At 44.2% G+C, this 16730-nt stretch overlaps 1 protein-coding gene and 1 pseudogene across 5 annotated transcripts in view; one reads left to right on the forward strand and one right to left on the reverse strand.

The window, feature by feature from the left end:
* ULK4 (unc-51 like kinase 4) overlaps nucleotides 1–16730 on the forward strand; it is a 600065-nt gene that overhangs the window by 270058 nt on the left and 313277 nt on the right. The gene's annotated exons all lie outside the window — the stretch shown is intronic.
* LOC142454568 (MOB kinase activator 3B pseudogene) lies at nucleotides 3606–4536 on the reverse strand (annotated as a pseudogene).

Below are 16730 nucleotides of genomic sequence, written 5' to 3' on the forward strand. Positions count from 1 at the left end.
AGGTTCATCCATCCTGGGTTTCATATACCGAAACACAGGAAAACCAACAACACAACTTCAAGAGGATCCCCTCCGATGACATAGTACCTCTGAGATAACATCCTCGCTTGACCTCTTGATTGCTGTTTCCATTGGTTGTGAACATAGGCAAGAGGAACTCTTTTTACAACGTCAGTCTTTTCTGCGTTTGTCATGATGTTACTATCGGTCAGGTTGTGACGTTCCTTTTTTCCTTTACAATGAATTGTAATCAGCAGCGAAGGCTGCAATCCTCGATCCTCATCAGCACGTGCTTCAAGTCCTCCACACTTTCCGTAAGCCAGGTTGTGTCATCTGCATAGTGCATGTTGTTAATAAGGCTTCCTCTAATCCAGCGGTTCTCAACATGTGGGTCACGGCCCTTTCACAGGGCTTCCCTGATTCATAACAGCAGCAAAATGACAAGTTATGAAGTAGCTACAAAAATAATGTTATGGTTGGGGGGGGGGTCACCACAACATAAAGGAAGGCTGAGCATTAGGAAGGCTGAGAACCACTGCTCCAATCCTAATGTCGCGTTCTTCTGCAAAGAGTGTAGAGTCCCAGATTACTTGCTCAGCATGCGTGTGGTGAACGGCTGTCCCCCTGATTCACACCTTTCCCGATTTTAAACCACGCACATGCCCATGCTCTGTCTGCATGCGTGCCCTTTGAGCCATGCAGAGGCCGGCATGAGCGTAACGAAGTGTTCCGGAATGCCAAATTCTTCTCGATGTTATCCGTAGTTGGTTATGCTTCACACAATTAAAGGACTTTGCATAGTCAATAAAACACAAGTAAACTTTTTAATTTTTTGGTATCCCCTACTTTAATCCAAGATCCATCTGACATCAGCAATGATATTCCTTGTTCTAAATCCTCTTCTGAATCCCAGCTTGAATTTCTGGCGGCTCCCTGTCAGGGTGATATTGCAACCATTGCTGCGTGATTTTTAGCAAACATTTACTTGCATCTTGTATTAATGACATTGGGATTAATCATATTGGTAGCATCCTGTGGGGACACTTTTCTTTAGACTGGGTACACATATCGAGCTCTTCTAGTCGGTTGGTCAGCTGGCTGTCTTCCACATTCCTGACAGAGATGACTGAGTGCTTCCAGTACTGCTTCGGCTTATTGAGACGTCTTCATTGGTATTCTGCCCTGGAGCCTTGGTTTCAGCTAATGTGATCAGTGCAGCTTGGCTTTCTTTCTTGCTTCAGTACTGTTGGTGCTTGATCATAGGCTACCTCAAGAAATGGTTGAATGTGGACTAGTTCATTTTGGTAGCATGACTATTTTTCCATCATCTGTCGATATTTCCTGCATTCAGTTTTGGCCTGGAGGATCTTTTAACATTGCAACTTGAGGCTTGGATTTATTTTCTCCACTTATTTTAGCTTGGTATATGCTGAGCATGACCTGCATTTTGTTTTCTAACTCCACGTTTTCACCCATTTTATTATCCTTTGTCTTCCTGAGCTGCCCTTTGAAAATGTTTGTTTATCTTGCTCACCTCACCACGTCTTCCACGTGCTTTAGATACTCTGTTTCAGAGTCTCTGCGACATCCACTCTTCTGTGTCCTTTTCAGTGATCTTTAGCTTTCTGCACGAATGGTGGTCTCAATGTCCTCCGCAGCTTGTCAAATCTTCTGTCATTCATTTGTGCCCAGTGAGCCAAGTCTATTCTTTAGATGTTCTCAAAATTCAGGCGAACTATACTCAAGGTCATAATATGGCTATTGTGGACTTAATTTAATATTCTTCAAATTAAACTTGAACTTACATATGAGCAATTGATGGCCTGTTCCCCAGTTGGTCCCCTGGCCTCATTTTAGCCAATTGTATTGAGCTTCTCCATTGTCCTTTCTAACTGTTGGAATCAGTATGATTTCTGTGTCCTCCTTCTGGAGAAGTCTGCTTGTATAGTCGCCGTATGTATTGTTGGAAAAAGATATTTACTATGAACAAGTCATTGATGATGCAAAATTCTTTTGTGATCTCCTGCTTTAGTTTTATCTCCAAGACACTATTTTCCAACTACTACTCCTTCCTCTTTCTTTCCAGCATTTACCTTCCAATCACCAATCATTATCAATGTGTGGTTGATTAATTTCAGACTGGTAAATTTCTTAATAGTTGTACTGGCTGGATTTTATTGATATTTCCCGTCACAACATTGTAGGATAGATGCTGAGATTCCCTTTTTGGTACTGAATACGCTGCCATTACTCTTGAGTTTGTCATCATGGCAGAGTAAGCCGTGCGAACTGGCCAATACAAGTCCATTTCCATTCACTAATGCCTAGATTACCAATCTTTTTTCCCCAGTTATTCTTTAATAGTTATTACATTGAAATGCACGCATACATTCTGGTTTACTTCCCACCACCAACCGATAAGCTTTGTTAGATTCAGATCACTTGGAGGGGTAGCAGCCCCTGGCACGGGCCACGCTGATCACCGCCATTCTGCAAATGGGAGAAGGCATCATTTTCAACAAGCAAAGCTCACTGAGGTTTCCAAAGGCAAGATTTAACCCAGAAGGCACGATTCTGCCTGCCGACTACAACAGAAAACTTGGACAGGGTTGAAGAAAGTAGTTAGCTCCAGCTCTACTGTTACCTTGGCAACTGAGGCGCAAACGTGGGGGCAGATATTAACCGTGTGTCCCAATGAGATACGGCGGAGGTGGAGAGGGGTGCAGAGGGAGGACATCTGCCGGGTTTCGGAGCTCCGGAGCACCAGTTGAGAAGGGTCCAAATCAAAGATTGATTGCTGGATCTACACGTTCCAAATACCCGATTGCACTTTCTTCTCTCTGACATTTTAGTAGTAGGTTCAAATGGACAACTCCTTGCCCTTAAAACACCAAACAGCACTGATGGCGCTGGGAGCTCGCGGGGCTCCTGTCTGTTTCAAACTCTCCTCTGGGAACCCAGAACTGAACCCGAATGCAGGAACAAGGGCCGAGAGTGGCTATTAGGGAACATTGTTTAGACTCTAAACTTCAGAGTGAGCCAGTTAACTCCGGAGTCTCCTGCTCGGGGCCAGTCTTTTCCTTGCGGTGGAAGCCTAAAGAGACAGTCTGGGGCGAGGATACGCCACCCCAGGGAGCGGTCCTGATACAACTGCCTCTTGGGGGAATTATGCTGGTGATGTAGTGTTGGGGGGGGGGAGCCAGGCGAAACCACAGGACCCCAGTGGGTGCTTCATCCGAAGTCCCAAGATTCACTCGGTCCTTAGAAAACAAGTGAGAGAAAGGATAGCGGAGAGAAGTACACATCAGCCTCTCAGCCCCGAAACCTGACTGCCCTTAAAGCTTTGGCTTCTTCCTGGGACATCTCCAGCCAGGAGGGCCCGGGGACAGTCCTCGACTGCCCTTCCCATTGGGTCAGCTGGCGCACAAGTCTTGGCTAGCAGCACTCAGAGGGTTAAGCGCACATGGAGTGGCCCCCAGGAGTCCCCGGAGGTCTCCAGCTCTCCTGCTCCTGGCCGTGGCTGCACCGGAGGCCAGGGAGGTCACCTCCTTTCCCCAGGACACTCTGTGAGGAACGAGCGCTCCTCCTCGTTAGAAGCGCGGGCGTTAGTGACACACCCTGCTCGTCATCTCTTTCAAGGGCTCCAGCTCCTTGCGGTCGATGAGGTTCCTCTCTGTGACGAAGTAATAGAAGTGTTTGTAGCAGGTGTTGACGTGGGCCTCGGCGCCCATCACAATGATGCGGTCGAAGTGGTGGATGTAGACGTGGACGAAGACCCGAAACAGGCGGCACAGGATCTTCTTGCAGATTTGAAGGAAGTTCTTTGGGAAAGGAACACCCACGCATGTTGGGAATATGTCCTCATTGTTGATCTGGACCTCGATCCAATCCACGAGAAGGTTCATGTACTGGGGAGCTGGCAGCGCAGTCGGCTTCTTGTACTTGAGGTCATCCTGCCACCGATATGCATACTTGGGCCCCTCTGACATCACTGGGCAGGTCCGCTTGGTGCAGAACTCACAGATGGTGCCGTAGATGAGGTTGATCCGATTGAAGAAGTCCACCACGTGCACCGCTACCCAGCCATTCTGGTCCTCCCCGCTGGGCAGCTGCACCGCCGCCTTCAGGTCCACCCCCGAGCTGAGGAAGCTTGAGCCTGTTTGTGGAGCTCAAACCTTTGTGTGCCAGGTTCAAATTTCCTCTTGGGCCGAAAGGTCTTGTCCTTGTTGAACACCTGTTTCAGGGCTATGGACACGGTCTTCTCCTTTCTTCCTTCCTCTTGCAGGGCGCAAAAAGACACGTGGAACTTTTCAGGGAGAGATCACAGCCCAGCAGGGTCTTCCACTGCCAGCCTTCGGGCCCCAGTCTGGCAGACGACAGCGTTCAACTTCTTCTAAACATGATGGTCCATCTTTCTCCCGAATGCTCTTTGGGGGAACCTCATGTTCCTTCCGTGGGGTTTCCCCTTTTGTCTCAGGGCCCTGCCGGAGGGGGAGGCTGACCTCGGAGCCGCTGAGGGGCCACACAAGCTCGCATCCTGGTGCACAGAGCAGCGGGACTCCAGAAGCACCCACTGTGGCTCGGAGGCCGCCCCCCTAGATTACCAATCTTGTATACCCCATTTCATTTTTTGACAACTTCCTGTTTTCCTAGATTCATACTTCGTATAGGCTGAGTTCCAATTAGTAAATATATATAGTTGTTTGTTCTCTTTTTGAGTCCTGCCACATCAGCAAATGAAGTTCCCCAAAGCTTTATTCCAATCACATTTCAGCGGTCAACTCAGCACTGAGAAGGGAGTACTTCCTCAGTTGTATTTTAGCACCTTTGAAGCCGAGGGGCTCATCTTCTGGCTCATCTCTCTGACATTGTACTGCTGTTGTCCGTGAACTTTTCAGTATCTGACAATGTTCTGCTCTCTGTAACATTTTCAGGGGCTAATTCTGCCTAAGTGGATAGCCGATTCCTTCTGTATAAGCTGTCCCGGGTCAAAACTGCCCTGAAACCTGTTCATCTGGTACTTACAATACCAGTAACAATTTCCAGTGTCATAGCAACATGTAAACCACCACAGTAAACAATTCACAAGTGATGGGCTTGCCCTTTTTGAGGCGGGAGTGGGGGTTGGGGGACAGGAAAGATGGTTCTTCCATCAATGGACTGATAGTTACCCAAGAAGATGCAGGCAAGATGCACGTTCCAATTTCCTGTGAGTTTGTAGGAGCTTAAATGACATATTTTAAGCCAGAAAATGATAACCTCTGAGAAATCACAGTTGCCTTTTAAAATAATTATTGCTTTTCTTTTAATACCAGTCTCGTATTTGGATTTGTAGTATATATAAAATATACAGAAAACCCCAAAGAAGATATAAATTGGCTATCTGCCCATGGCCAGAGATAAACATAGCTAACATTTTAGTGCATATGGTTTATTTTTATGTTTTGTTGTTAGTTGTCACTGATACTATTCCTGGCTCATGGCAACACCATCTGTGCAGAGTAACACTGTTCTGTGGCATTTTACAGACAGTGAGCCTTTGGAAGTAGATTGATGGGCTTGTTTGCTGAGTGCCTCTGGGTTGGTTTGAAGCACCAACTCTTTGGCTAGTAATTGATTACTTAACCACTTGCTCACCCTTAGACTCACATTCTACCTTTTTAGAAAAGTTTTGATTGGCACTTCATCTACATATCATACAATTACATAGTTCCATCCTATCAAGGAGACCTTTACAATCATTACCACAATCAATTTTAGAACATTTTCTTCTACCTCGTACTGATTGCTATTTGTGTAATTATTTTTTATAATTGTGGCAAAAATAAACACAACCAGTCTCTAATTTAACAACTTCTACACGTCTCAGTCAGTGCCATTGATTATACTCTGTGTTTTACAACCATTATATTGATAGCCTTTTCACGTCGTCCCACTACCATTAACATAAGCTTGTTTTCTGTGGGGTTCTCTCTATATAGTTACTGTTGTAGATGTCGATGTAGCTCCATGCAGACGTCTCTTTGCCTGGTTCAGAGACACATGAATCTTAGTTACCGTGGCAGATTCCCAGAACATGAATCAAATTTCAATTACCCCAAGGTATTGACTGTGAGTAATTACATAAAATACTGACTTCCCTGGTCGCTCTTCAGCCAGCAGACCACTGAGTCAATAACAGATGCACATCACGAGTGGTGGCCAGTCACATTACTTCTCTTAACATCTGTTGATTTGTCACTGCGCATCTGTTACTCAGTCCGTGGCCAGAGAGCTAAATGTGTCGTCGTGTTGCCTCCTTGTTTTTCACTGATGGACCTAGGGAGTATTTGGCAGAAATGTTGAGTGAAAGAGGGTTTGGATAACAAAGATGCCCGTGCAGCAAAGGAGCACTATGTGATCACCCTGCAGATGAAATGTGAATGGAGTATAAACGGAGCGGTAGGAGCAATTGACGATCACGGGAGTGTTGGCACTGCTGTGCTAAAGCTCTACTCTCACTGTAGCCTGAGGAATGTAGGGAAGTCGCCCATGTAGAGGAGGACAATGGTGTGACGCAACAGTGCAGGTGTCTCAGAGGGAGCGATGTCAGTCATACGTTACGTCGCTGAAAGCAGGAAAAGTAAAATGCTGGAAGGAAATGTTTTCCAAAGTGGAGGACAGATGCTCACTGTGTAAGCCGTATGACAATAGTATGAAAAGCACTGTGCTACTCTCCCTCTCCCCGCTCAGACTTCTGATTGTGAATTAGGTGGGTGTGTTAGTCTGGGTTGACAAGAGAAACAAATCCAGAGACACCCATGTGTATAAGAGAGAGTTTTATATTCCAAAGTCATTGTATATTTAGAAAACATCCCGGCCCAGTCCAGATCAAGTCCATAAGTTCGATATTAGCCCATATGTCTGGTACTAGTCCATAAATTCTTCTACACACTCACGCAACACATGCAATGACGCTGAATTCAAGAACATCACAGGCCAGTGGGTAGAAAGTCTCGTGGATCCAGTAGCGGTAGAAGCATCTCAGCGCTGACATGGGTCTTCACGTGGCTCCCCCAGCTCCAGGGCTCTGGCTCTGTCAGCGTAACTCCATGTGACTTGTCAACAGATAGTGAAGCAGAGAGTGTGTCCCACCTCCAGGGAGGAAGACAGGAGTTCCCAGAATCCTCAGGAGAAGGCCATGCCCTCACAGAGGCCTCATTGGCTATGACCTGATTGACAGGCTAAAGACTCCACCCCTTCACTCAATGTGACAGGAGATTATGTAACTGCCACAGTGGGGGCTTACAAATCAGCTCTTCTTTGCATCCAACAACTTAACATATCAAGTGTCCCAGTGAATTTCCCTGTTTCTCCCTGCCTGCTACTTTCCTCATGTCCCTCCTGCAGTGTATCATTTTTGCTCTTCACCCAAGTTAATGCCTGTCTACCCTCTAACATGTTGCTTCCCCTTCTGTCTCCTCCACTCCCACCCCTGGGAATCAACCAAATCTGTTTCTTTTGGTGTGAAAACCTTTCCTTGATTAAAATTTTTTAATAATAATCGCCATCTCATACAAGATTTGTCCCCTGTGTTAACCTACTCTACTCAGCAGATTACCTTCCAAACCCATCCATCTCATGATGTGTTTCAGTTTCATTAGTCCTCTTTGTAGATGTGGTGGTCTGTTGTGTACAGGTGCCAAGGTGTGCTTTTCTGTCCTCCCACCTATGGACATTTAAGTGGTTCCTGGCTTCTTGCTGTTGAGAATAGTGCTGCAGTGAACACGGGGGTGCATGTATCTGTTCGTGCCATGTTCTATATTTCTCTATTGGCCTCCCTTCCTCCCCTCCTCCTCATACCTTCCCCCCTCCTCCCTTCCCCTGTCCTCCTGGTACTGCTACTCCCATTTCTGTACCTGAGTGGTTTATCTGTCCTGGATTCTGTGTGTCCTGAGCACTTATCTGTACCATTGTACCTGCTCCGGTCTAGCCAGAGCTGAAAGGCAGTACTGAGGTCATGACAGTGTGGGAGGGAGGGGGAGGAAGCCTTAGTGAACCAGAGGATTGTGTGTTTAATCAGTGCTGTACTGTGCTCTGGTTTACTCATCCTTTCCTTGTGACCCTTCTGTGAGGGATGTCCTGATGTCTATAAATGAGTTTTGGGACTCTGCTCTGACTCTTCTCATTCTCAAAAATATGTTCTTTGTTGTTTTTGTTTTGGGTCTTCTAGTGCCTTTTACCTGATTCCATCGATACCTTGTGATCACACAGGCTGGTGAGCGTCTTCCATGTGGGCTTGTTGCTTCTCTGCTAGATGGCCGCTTGTTTAACTTCAAGCCTTTCAGACCCCAGATGCTATATCTTTTGATATCTGGGAACCATCTGCTTTCTTCACCACATTTGCTTATGCATCTATTTTGGCTTCAGCGATTGTGTAGGGAGGGTGAACATCACAGAATGCCAGGTTGTTAGAGCAAAGTGTTCTTGCATTAAGGGAGGGCTTGAACAGAGGCCCAAAGTCCATCCTCTACCTCAGTGTATTGCCATATAAATATATATATATATATACACATAGGCCAATAGCTCTGTTTTTATGAATTAATATATTTACATAGTGCATGTGTTTATACCTCTATCCATAGCTTTGCTTCCTGGATCTTTCCTCTGTTTCCTTTTACCTTCCTCCTGCCCCACCATCATGCTTTCCCTTTTGCTGCCTCTTAGTAATTCCTCTGAGCTAGACTGCTGTTGCTCCAGCACCACCGGGTCTCTACATTCTTCTTGTTGTTGATTTTAACTCCCTAGTTGTTCCCCCACAGCTTGTTTGCTCACAGCTCCATCCCTCCATCTCTTCCTCCCTCCAAGTCTCTCTGAAACCATCAGTCATGGCTTTCTCCTTGGGCTTGCTTCCCATGCCAATGTTATTATAGGTGGACAAATATCAGTAACAGAGACAAAACAAAAAGAAAACAAAAGATTGATTAAAAAGAGAAGAACCCCCTTTCCCACACAAAGATAACTCCCCCCAAAACAAACAAAATTCAAAGAAAACTCCCCAAAGCATACATAATTCCAGGTCTGTTCGCTGACCTTTATGACTGTCTCCCTACTGGTCTTGGGGGATTCTGGGAACTTCCCCTCCTAGCCTGAAGTCCATTATGGGGGCTCCTCAGGGGCTTTGTGGCTTTACTTTGCTCCCATTGCTGATCTGTAATGTTCTCCTCTTGGTTCGCCCCACTGTGGGGGTGGTCCGACCGGATTCACTTCCCGCTGTATGTCCCCAGTACTGTCCTCTGTCCTGGTGTGCTCCAATGAGGGGACATCGTGTCTCGAGCTGTTGTCGGCCCTACAGCCCTCTCTGTGCCTTAGCACCTCTGTGCAGGGACGTCACCCTCAGGGCTTCATGTGCCAGTATGGGGTCTAGTCCCTTGTGCTCTCTTTCCTTCTTTGTTTGATTCCGTGTGGGCATAGTATGTGGGCCCCTCTCCCCAGCCTGCAGGTTTAGTGTTGTCCTGTGTAGCACATACTTCTGGGGGGTGGGGTTAGTATGACTGATTGGGGCCAGCCCTGTGCACCTCTCTGTGCATCAGTTGTTTGATTTGCATCTTTCAGATGCTTAGTGATCACAAGCATTTCTTCATATGTTTGTTGGCTGTTTGAATGTTGTTTTTGTTAAGTTTTGTTAAATGTCATTTTATCTGCTCCCTAAAGAAACAAAAATAAATAAACAAGACTCATACTATCTTCTCGTAGTTGTGTTGCTTGGGTATTTCTTTTCTTGGTCTTGTGATTGTTTACCCTATGCATATGTAGTATGATTTCATTTAAATATTCAAGGAGATTTTTCCCATGAGTTCTCAATCTCTTTCTCTGTGCAGCTCTCTTCTCTGTGAAACTACCTTGTAAATCATATCATGCCTTTGACTTCCTTGGTGGCACTCTGGGATAATCATTGGGCTGCTAACTCATAGGTCGGTGGCTCAAACACACCAGCCGATCCATGGAAGAAAGATGAGGCTGTCTGCTCCTGTAAGGAGATAAAGTCTTAGAAACTCTATATTGGGTCACCATGAGTGGGCTTCGACTTGATGGAAGTGAGTTTGGGGGTTGGAGACGAGTTGGAATGACTTAATGGCAGTGGATTTGTGCTGGGTCCCCTGCACTCCGGTCCCTCTTTCTGGACCACTCCAAGGTGGTTGGCCTTGGTGTGCGCTTCCTTTGACGGCGTGACTGTCTGGAAACCTGCCTCCCAGCAGCACACGGACCAAACAGGACCAAACAGGCTCGTCCCACTTGTTCCCTTTCAGGGATCACCGTCCTGCACTGCTTATAGCCCAGTGTCTGAAACTAGTTGTCAAAAGTTCATTTGCCTTTTTTCTCTAGTTACTTATATAGAGAGAGTGACTGAGAATCCTCCTAATCCCTCGTAGTGGAAGAGTGAATTCCAGATGCCTGCCTGTTGATATGTCCTTGTCTTTCTAAGATGGGAATGAAATGAGGGCAGTTCCCAAGTGGCTGAGCACCACCTTTGGGTTGTTATCCTGAGGAATCCTTGAATTGATTTAGAACCCCCATGGACCCAATCCATGTTGCTAAACAAAGCTAGGAATTGAGATCCTAGGAGTGTCTTAAAAATAAGGAACCCATTCTTATTTGAGTGATTTCACATTTTCTTTATATTACTGTGTTAGTCTGGGTAGACTACAGAAACAAATCCATGAACACACATGTGTATAAGAGAGAGTTTTATATAAAGGGTAATTGTACATTAAGCAAGCATCCCAACCCAGGCCAGTCCCAGCCCCTAAGTCCGATATTAGCCCATATGTCCGATACCAATCTATAAAGCCCTCTTCAGACTCACGGAACACAGGCAATGATGCCGAGTGCAGGACAATCATAGGGCAGTGGGTAAGAAGTCTTATGGAACAAGTGGCGTTAGAAGCATCTCAGCGCTAGCAGGGGGTCTTTATGTGGCTTCTCCAGTTTCAGAGGTCTGGTTGCATCAGGGTAGGTCCATGTATCTTCTCCAGCTCAGGGCACTAGCGTAGTTCCATGTGTCTTGTCAGCTGCAGTGACTCCCAGAGAGTGAGCAGAGAGAGATAGTGTCTCCCACCACCAAGAAGGAATATAAGAGTTCCCAGAATTCTCAGGGAAAGGCCATGTCCACACATAGGCCTCATTGGCTGTGATCCAATCGACAGACTAGACTCCACCCTCCACTCTTAATCCTCAAATTGACAAGCGTTTATATAACTACCACAATTACTGTGACTTTTGTTTATATGACCATCATTTCCTCATTCAAAATTAATTGATGCACTATTTATAAGTGGTTATTGGAAATACATACATATTTGCATTTCAAGTATCTACAAAAATGATTTTAATCTTTTGTGTTTACCTTATTAATGTCAGAAGCATTTTCAGAAGGATCTGTGCCTTTTCACATTAGAGAACAAGGTCTGATTCACTTTCTTAAAATGGGGGCATTCTATGAAGGCCTGATAGTTTAGTGGTTGCACCTTAGCCTGTTAGCCAGAAGGTCAGCAGTTCAAAACCACCAGCTGCTCCAGGAAGAAAAGGGAGGCTTTCGGCTCCTGTAAAAGATTTACAGTCTTGGAAACTCACAGAGCAGTCCTATGCTGTCTTACTTCGCGGTTAGTTGGAATTAACTTGATAGCAGTGAGTGACAAGAAGTTTACTAAAAAATAGAACGAGAAGTTAGTTAATGGAATTTTTCCTTAAGCTCTTTGATTCACTTGTTCATACATGAGCACCTGTACATGTGTACGTACACACGCATTTACGGACGTGCACACACCTCCCTTCAAAACATAGACAATTCCATCACCGATTCTGTCAACTATTCCTTAGTTTTGAAGCTCTGTGTGAGTGTGAGTGTGTGTAAAACAAAAACCGAACACAACCCCCTGCCAGTGAGCATATTCCAACTCAAAGCGGCCCCTGCAGGATTTCTGAGACCCAATTGTCATGGGAGCAGCCAGCCTCAGTTTTGTTCCTTGGGGTGGTGGTAGGTTTGAACTTCTGAGCTTAAGGTTAGCAGCCTACTTACCCAGGAGTGTGACTACAGCGCCTTGTGTGTGTCTTTATACCCTTATTTGATAAATATTAATGAACTCTGCTACCTACCAGGTACTTTTATAGACAGTAGCATTACCAAGATGAATGCTATTTAGACTTGAATTCAGGTGGCTTTATTTTCAGTGAAGGAAACAAATGGTATTGCCAATTGAAGCGACCAACATGCTAAGTGAACATTTCACTGTTTTTGTCACATTACTTAAAAACAAACAGCTCTTTCGCGGTATTTTGAAACTATCTACGAGTGATGGTGGAACTCACTGCATTTATCAGTAAGGACGGGCAGAGCTCTCACCTGCTCCCGTGGGCTTCCTTCCCCTGGTATCCTTTTTGTGTGGTTCTCTGGCACCTGCCCAAATGGAGTCTGCAGGTGTAATGCATCTGCTGACCTGAAGCTGAATTTCCCAGGTGGGTCAAAGCGAATGGTGTGAGTTCTTTAAAGCAAGCGCAATATCTTCAGCTGGTTTGGGCAGGGTTAGGGGAGTCAGAGAGATTTTTAAAATATAAAATTGAAATTGGGAAATTCCACGGATGACTGAGATGGAAGGTGCCACTTGTACAACTGTTAGGCTGAGTGGACTAGAGAAAAAAATCCAAGGACACTCATATATATATATATATATATATATAAGAAAGAACTTTATATCAAAGAGTAATTGTGTATTAAGGATATGTGCCAGCCCAGTCCACATCAAGCTCATAAGTGCAATACTAGTCCAGAAACCCCTCTTCAGACTCACACAGCCCATGCAATGATGCAGAATGCAGGAGAGTCACAGGCCTGTGGGTTCAAAGTCTTGTGGATCCAGTGGCAGTGGAAGCATCTCCAGGGCTCTCGCATGTCTCAGCATGACTCTCCGTGGCTTGTCAACAGGACGATGAAAGAGAGGGAGAGAGTGTGGCCTTCCTCCTGAGAGATGTTAACTCAGTCACCCTCCGATCAAGCTGCGACCTGATTCACAGGCTAAATCAGTCTGCCCCCATGTTTCTACGGGAGCCATGTTGGCACAAAAAAACCTAGCTCTCACAATAACCACAAGGAATTGAATTTTATTAGCAAGGTCATTTATTAGAATGACCTCGGAAAGAGCTTTGTTTCTACTGACAGTTTGTGACTAGTTTTGTGGGACCTTAAACAGAATCCACTTGAGGTTCTGCCCCATAGAAACTGTGAGATAATAAATCAGTGTTAAGATACTAAGTTTACGGTGATCAGTCAGTTGTAGAATATGAATACAGTTGGTAATTACATTGTCTTGACACCTGTATTCCCCCCCTGAGCCAGTGATGTTTTTTCTTTGTCTTGGGACAGGTGTGGAGATTTATAAACCCTAATTTCTGGCAGGAATTAGAAAATGTGCTTTTCCAACCACCTATCTGCTATATGTCTTTAATATATAACAGTGCCTCAAGTTAGATTTCACATAATTTCTTGACATTGGCACTGATTAAAATCCATTAGTCTGTTTTGAAATGTTTTCTGTTTTTGTTTTTTTAATTAAAAAAATAACTCAGTGGGTTCTCCCTAGTGACATTTTACTGATTTGTAAACAATGCCGGCTAAATTATTGTGCATCATATTTGATCATTTAATTATGGTTTATGTGATCTATCCATCTAGTTCTTTAAGACTGAAGAAAATTACTGGAGTCCATTTAAAGAACTTTTGAATTGCTGTGTCATCTTTAGTCCCTGGAGCACAAGCAGTTGGACACTTGAGAACCAGCCCATATCCTGGTGGTTTGAAACCCATCCAAAGGCCTCTTGGGTTGTGCTTGGCTTCTGAAAGGTCACAGCCAGGGGCATTCTGTGGAGATGTTCTACTGTGCACACCTGGGGTCAACTGGACAGCAATGAAAAACATGACCATTTTTTGTATCCAAATCATTTTTATTTGCTTAAACCAGGAGGTGATTATTGTCCTGTTGACATATTATTTAGGAGGTCATTGAAATTTATTTAGTTATATTTTTGCAGAAAATAAAGTTTCCTGAATATCACAAAATGTGAGAGTCTGTTTTCAGGTATAATTCTAGGGCTTCCAAAATAGTGTGTAACTACTCTGATATACTAAAACACATATATTTTTTTCCAAATGAGTGCTAGTCTTTATTCTGTTGGTTTTTCATATGTGTAGATTAATATCTCTATTTGAATATGTTTTCTGACAAAATTGATGCCAATCATACAGATCTTGGCTAGAATAAAAATTGGGTTCTTTGGGGATTAGCCTTCAGCTTGTTGCTTGGAAAGCAGACTGAAACCTCCTCATTTGGGGAGGGGAGGGGTAAGACCTTACTGGCATATTCGTCACCCATTATACGATTTACTCTCTTAAAATGATTCCTTCAGTAGTTCTTAGTGTAGTTACAGGGTTAGGTAACCGTAAGCACTGCCTTATAATGAATTGTGTGTGTGTGTGTGTGTGTGTGTGTGTGTGTGTGTGTAGAGAGAGAGAGAGAGAGAGGATTGATAGACCTTGTTAGGTGCCTTGAAGTCACTTCCGACCCGTTAGCGTCCCCTATGCACAACGGAAGGAAATACAACCATGCACACAATTGAGAGAGCAAGAGAGATATTGATTTAACTTCAAGAATTAGCTCACATGATTGTGGAGGGCTGGCAAATCCTCAAATCGTTAGGTCAGGCAACTTACGATTTATGCATTTTTATGCTACTGGAATTGTTAATGCCAATTTTAGATGGTTTATTTTTAGTGTGTACGAAATACAATAGGCTTTTTATTGATTTTCTATCCTGCAGTCTTGCTGGATTCATTTAATAGCATTATTTGTTGTGTGTGTATATTCTTTGTTTTTCTCCGTACAAGCTGAGATCATATGAAAATAGGATTTTTATCCATCCTTCCTAATCCAGAGGTATTTTATCTCTCTCCTCTGCCTAATTTACCTGGAAAGAATACACAGCGTAAGGTTGGGGATAACAGTAGAGAGCAAGCATCCTTATCTTTTCACACTCATAAGGGAAAAGCTCGCATTCTTGTATTATTAGGTGCCAGGTGTGAGCTGCATAGGTGTGTTTAGATCAGAAGTGGACATTGCATTTAGGCTCAGTGCTTTGAGCCACCTCAGATGACCAGGTGCTTTTTCCTCGGACGAAGGGGACATTTTGTGTGGATTAATTTCAGTGTTTCTCACCAACCTCACATAGTTGTGATGCATCCGTTTTTTCTGGTATATGGGTTTTTATATGATACTGGACTCTTCGTGCTGGTATTGTCGAAGGCTTTTGCATGGAAGTTAATGAGGAATCTGTGTCTGTAGCTTCATTTGCTGGTGGTGCCTCCGTATAGTGTTGGCTGAGTCCACAAATCTAATCTCACGTTATACTTTTTTGTTTCAGAATTTGTGAAACGTCTGTGTTAACTCTTCATAGACTTTACATGACATATTATTTTTTAAATTCTTTTAAAAATCATTTTATTTGGGGCTCGTATAACTCATCACAATCCACCCATCCATCCATTGTGTTGAGCACACTTGTACATTTGTGGCCATCATCATTCTCAAAACATTTTCTTTATACTTAAGCCCTTGGTATCAGCTCCTCAATTTCCCCCCTCTCACCCTCATGAATGAACCCTTGATAATTTATAAATTATTATTATTTTGTCATATCTTACATTGTTCCACATCTCCCTTCACCCACTTTCTGTTGTCTGCCCCCAGGGAGGGGGTTATATGTAGATCATTATGATCGGTTCCCCCTTTTCTACCCCACTTTTCCCTTCCCCTCCTGGTATGGCTACTTTCATCATTGGTCCTGAGGGGTTAATCTGTCCTGGATTCCCTGTGTTTCCAGTTCCTATCTGTACCAGTGTACATCCTCCGGTCTAGCTGGATTTGTAAGGTAGAATTGGGATCATGATAGTGGGGGGCAGGGAGGAGGGCTGGAAGCATTAAAGAGCTAGAGGAAAGTTGTATGTTTCATCATTGCTATACTGCACCCTGACTGGTTCATTTCCTCCCTGTGACCCTTCTGTAAGTGGAGACTACTCACCATTCACAATAATATGATTTTTTGTTCTTTGAGGCCATGACATTATCACAAGGCTTCATAGACATTAGCTGTGAAGTGAATGAGTTGTGAGCTTTTTTGTGAATGTTTGTATTCAGCTCCTAACTTGTTAGTAGTCAGATTTTCTACTTTTTGGGTGTGTTTCATTTGTTTGTCTTACTAAAAATTTGTCTGTCTGGTGTGTGCGATCTAGTTTATGCAGAAGCATACAATACTTCATAATGTTGTTAGACGCTATCGAGCGGGTTCTGACTCAGTCACCCCGTGTACAACAGAGTGAAACACTGCCTGATCCTGTGCTCAGTCCGCTCCCCATTGTGGTGGCCGCTGTGCCAGTCCGGCTGGTTGAGGTTTCCTAACTCTGCCTTATTTTCACCCCCTCCCCGTTAGGGACGGTAGTAATGTCCCTTCTTTCATTTCTGATTTCCATCATTTGAGTGTGGTGCCGTTTTGCTTGGTAAGTTTAGCTTTGTCAATTTGTTAATTTTTTTTCAAGGAACCACCTTTTGTGTAGTTGATTTTCTTTAGCGTATTAGTATTTATTCTCCATTTCAGGTATTTCTGACCTCATCTTTTAAAATAGATTTATTGAGAGATAATCCACA

The sequence above is a fragment of the Tenrec ecaudatus genome, chromosome 8, assembly GCF_050624435.1.
Source record: "Tenrec ecaudatus isolate mTenEca1 chromosome 8, mTenEca1.hap1, whole genome shotgun sequence".
NCBI classification, from domain to species: Eukaryota; Metazoa; Chordata; class Mammalia; order Afrosoricida; family Tenrecidae; genus Tenrec; species Tenrec ecaudatus.